The sequence below is a fragment of the Rhincodon typus genome, unplaced genomic scaffold, assembly GCF_021869965.1.
Source record: "Rhincodon typus isolate 14 unplaced genomic scaffold, sRhiTyp1.1 hic_rhity00000051, whole genome shotgun sequence".
In the NCBI taxonomy this organism is placed as follows: Eukaryota; Metazoa; Chordata; class Chondrichthyes; order Orectolobiformes; family Rhincodontidae; genus Rhincodon; species Rhincodon typus.
Genome location: NW_025965689.1, coordinates 1,702,453 through 1,707,471, shown reverse-complemented (window position 1 = coordinate 1,707,471; position 5,019 = coordinate 1,702,453). Strand labels below are relative to the sequence as shown.

The window sequence follows — 5,019 nt, the reverse complement described above, 5'->3', positions numbered from 1 at the left end:
TGGCAGTTTCAGGGCGTGGAATGCATTGCCGGAGAGGGTAGTGGAGTCGGCCTCATTAGGGGCATTTAAGCGGCTATTAGATAGGCATATGGATGATAGTATAAGGTAGCGGTGGAGGTTAGATAGACCTTAGGTTTAGGGTAAAAGTTCGGCACAACGTCGTGAGCCGAAGGGCCTGTGCTGTGCTGTTCCACGTTCCACGTTCCACGTTCCACATTCTGTGTTCCTTCCCTAAAGGACATCAGTGAACCAGTTGGGATTTTCACAACAATCGACAATGGTTTCATGGTCATTGGACTCTTAATTCCAGATATTTATTGAATTCAAATTCTGTGGCAGGATTCAAAACCAGAACATTACCTGGGTCTCTGGATTAACAGTCCAGTGATAATACCATGAGGCCATTCTCTTTCTGATTGCTCTGTGTGTTTGCTCTGGGTCACTGACGACATATGAATCATCTCCAAATCCTTTACCCTATCTTCAGAAGAACAAAGGGACAGAGCAGGGGATCTGGGTCTTGTTTCTGTTTGGCTGGTTTACTGTCCATTCCCTCATATATGTTGGAGATTTCTTTTGGCAGACCCTCTGTTCCCTCACACTCCTGTCACTGCAAGCATTGTGGTATTTCTCTGTTCAGAACTGGCCACACACACAGGCATTTCCATACCAGCTGGAATCATGCTACTGTCGGAACTGAAATAATTCCCCCCTCTCCCCTCAATTGTAGCATTGAAGAAATGAGATCTTTACCAGCATCTGCTCTCTTCTTGATGGTGACCACTGAATAAACCAGATCTGCAGCCATGTTTTCTACAAGGAAGTAAAGTGCATACGGAAACACACATCAATCAGACAGCTTCACTATAATGGGCTAAATGACACATGGATCAGATAGAGAGACAGATTATCAATTCATAGATGGATAATAAATTTGAGAGATAGATAGACAGAATTCAGAGATAGATTTGATAGACAGACGGACAGACAGATAGATAAATAAATAGATAGATAGATAGACAGACACTTTAAAACAGAGATAGATAGGTTATTGATTAGTCAGGGGGATCAAGGGTTACGGGGAGAAGGCAGGAGAATGAGATCAAGAAACATATCAGCCATGATCGAGTGGCAGAGTTAACTTGATGGGCCGAATGGCCTAATTCTGCTCCTATATCTTATGGTCCTTTGGTCGTATCTGGATTGAAAGATGCACAGATAGATAAACATGCATACAGATAAATATCATTTGGGATCATTACTACGACTACTCAAAAGACTGCTGAACAGGAAACGCGCTTCTCTTCATTGTCATTTGCTCAGGGCAAATGTGTGTCTGAGGAACTGGACCTTTGTACAAAATCGCTCATTGTAACCAACATCAGTTCGATTTCTCAACATCAGAGTACTGCGCCCTCAGTTTCCAATGTGACTGAAATAAAATAAGCATTGGTGTGTTAGGTAAAACACTCTGATGGAGGTCTAATCACAGGATATTAAAAGCAGGAGCTGGCTGGAAAGACACTGGTTGAAGATAAAGGTCGACAGCACAGAAGATGGCCCTTCAGTCCATCAGGTCTGTGCCAGTCAAAAGCAACCACCTCCCTATTCTCTAATCACATTTCCCCAGCACTTGGCTCCATAGCCTTGGCAGCGCAAGTGCACATCTAAATCTTTCTTCAATGTGATGAGGGTTTCTGCCTCTCCCACCCTGACAGGCAGTGAGTTCCAAATTCCCCATCACCATCTGGGTGAAAACATTTTCCCTCACATTCCCTTCTAAACCTCCTGCCCCTGACCTTCAAACTATTCCCTCCAACACCCCAGTCATTGATCCCTCCAAGAAGGGGGAAAGGTTTCTTCCTGTATACCATATGTCTGCCCCTTATCATTTTATATATCTCAAGCGAGGAGGAGTTGGCATCTTTGAGGGTGAAAGGGATTGAAGTGTCTGGGGGAGAAAGCAGAGAACCGGGGATTGAGTTGGATGGTCAGCCGTGATCCTATCGAATGGGTGGGGCAATGGACAGGCTGAATGGCCTCTTCGTTTCTATCGGAACCAGGGACTGAGTTAAGTGGTCAGCCATGATCATAATGATTGGCAGAAGAGGATAGAAGGGTTGAATGGCCTACTCCTGTTTCCTAGCTTCTGTCCTGACCCCTCAGCCTCCACAGCTCCAAGGAAAACCACCCCATTCTAGCCCATCTGACAGCTCAGACATTTGTCCAGAATTCCTCCCAGGTTATGGTGCACCGTCACTGTGTGGGGCTCTTTTAATCACACCGATTCATGGCACTCACCAGCATTGTGTGCTGCTCTGATTACTGCATACTCCAGATTGCCGGCTGCTGCCCCTTCACCAGAAGCTTGGGATCTATTTCCAGTAGAAAGGGGAAGGAAGTTGTCATGTCAAACACAATGCTTTCAACACCACGCTCCGCTTCAACAAAACAGCAAAGCTATCATGGAAAATACAAAGCCCAGTGAGACCCTGTTATTCCTTGGTCCCATGTCCCTGGTTTCCATCCGAACATGGAGCTTTCTCACCCTCAAGGAGCTGCCCAATTCCCCATCTGATTTTCACTAATGTCATTTGAGGAAGGGAATCTGCCGTCCTTACCTGGTCTGGCCTACATGTGATTCCAGAAGCTGGTTAACTATAACTGCCCTCTGGGGCAATTAGGGATGGGCAATAAATGCTGGCCCTACCAGTGACACCCACATCCCTGTGAATGAATAAAAGCCACCTGGGACCTTCTAGGCGTAAGGTTTCCTGGTTTGTTAGGCTCATGTTAAAAGGATACGGTAATAAGAACATAAGAACATAAGAACTAGGAGCAAGAGTAGGCCGTCTGGCCCTTCGAGCCTGCTCCGCCATTCAATAAGATCATGGCTGATCCTTTCGTGGACTCAGATCCACTTACCCGCGTTCTCACCATATCCGTTAATTCCTTTATTGTTCAAAAAAAAACTACCCTTTTTTTAAAAGCGTTTACTGAAGTAGCGTCAACGACTTCACTGGGCAAGGAATTCCACAGATCAACAACCCTCTGGGTGAAGAAATTCCTTCTCAGTTCAGTCCTAAATCTGCTCCCTCTAATCTTGAGGCTATGCCCTCTTGTCCTAGCTTCACCTGCCAGTGGAAACATCCTCTCTGCTTCTCTCTTTTCTATTCCCTTCATAATTTTATATGTTTCTATAAGATCCCCCCTCAATCTTCTGACTTCCAACGAATATAATCCCAATCTACTCAGTCTCTCCTCATAAACCAACCCCCTCAACTCCAGAATCAACCTAGTGAACCTCCTTTGCACCCCCTCCAGTGCCAGTACATCCTTTCTCAAGTAAGGAGACCAAAACTGCACACAGTACTCCAGGTGTGGCCTCACCAGCACCTTGTACAGCTGCAACATAACCTCTCTGCTTTTTATTTCAAACCCTTTAGCAATGAAGGACAAAATTCCATTTGCCTTCCTAATTACTTGTTGTACCTGCAGACCTACCTTCTGTGATTCATGCACAAGGACACCCAGGTCCCTCTGCATAGCAGCATGCTGCAACTTTTTACCATTCAAGTAATAATCCTTTTTACTATTACTCCTACCAAAATGTATGACTTCACATTTATTTACATTGTATTCCATCTGCCAGACCTTTGCCCACTCACTCAATGTATCTATGTTCCTCTGCAAAGTTTCACAGTCCTCTGCTTCCCTCTTCGTACTCTTTCCCTAAGAGGAATCGGGATAACAATGTAAAATATAAAAGCTGCAGTTTCATCCCCTTACCTCTTGGGCTATGACACAGTTGAGGAATTGCTTGCAGGGAGAGAGAGAACATTCTCAGCATATTGCACTCTTACAGACAGGAGCTGCCAAGACCTTTACTCAGTCATAAACAGAGAACAAACACAATAGATGAGATTTGTCAAACTCATCTTAATGCACATTAACCAGCTGTGAAAGGGATAGGGTGAGGGTTAGGGTTAATGTGTGAGTGAGGGCCAAGGTTAGACTTAGGGCTAGGGTTAGGGTCAGTGATAAAGTTTAGGGTTAGGATTCGGGCTAAGGATTGGTTTAGGGTTCAGGTTAGCATGGAGGGTTAAGGATTGGTTGAGGGTTAGGTTTAGCATTAAGGTTAAGGATTGGTTGAGGGTAAGTGTCGGGTTAAGTTTACGGTTGGGGTGAGGCTTAGTGTTCAGTTTAGGATTAGGTTTAAATTTAGGGTTAGTGTTCGGGTTTTAGTCAGCATTTGGCTGAGAGCCAAGATTAGAGTTAGTAAAAGGGTTGGGTTTAGGACTAGGTTTGAGTTTAAGGTTAGGTTTGAGTTTAAGGTTAGGTTTGAGTTTAAGATTAGGTTTGAGTTTAAGATTAGGTTTGAGTTTAAGGTTAGGTTTGAGTTTAAGGTTAGGTTTGAGTTTAAGGTCAGGGTTAGGGTTAGGATTAGGATTAGCGGAAGGGACTCGAGGGGGCTGAATGGCCTCCTCCTGCTCCTGGTTCACATGATCTTATGTCTCTCCTCTTCTCTGAGGTGACACGGAGTGGGGATAGTGATCACATTTACCCGATCCAGGAGGCTAACTTTGTGAGTGCTCTTCCTCCCTACTGTCAGGAACACGGCCTCCCCCAGTTCCTGACCCATCACCTCCTTCCCCGGGTCCCCCACCCTCACCCTGTTCAGCTGAAAAGGTGACATTGGGGCGGGGACGGCAGTGCCATGTCCCGGGGAACAACCCATCCCCGTGGGACGTTACAGACCTGTGTCCCTCCTCCGGTGGATGAACCACACCGACGCGATCAGGCCACCGAACAGCAAAACTGGGACGAGCGAGGCCGCGATCTCCGTGGAATAACTCCGAGTTGAAATCCAACAACAATATCCGGCTCACGTTAACAAATTCACCGGGAAGTTTTACCACATCAGCCCTGTGTAAGGTACACGGTCAGCATCAGACTGACTAACCCCTGCAGATACGTAACTCCCTGCCACTATGGAGAGTCATACAGGGTGGAAGAAAT

The 5,019-nt window shown here is 45.7% G+C and overlaps 1 protein-coding gene across 1 annotated transcript in view; it reads right to left on the bottom strand.

The window, feature by feature from the left end:
• Positions 1 to 5,019, bottom strand: part of LOC109929819 (Fc receptor-like protein 2) — a 37,639-nt gene that overhangs the window by 31,407 nt on the left and 1,213 nt on the right.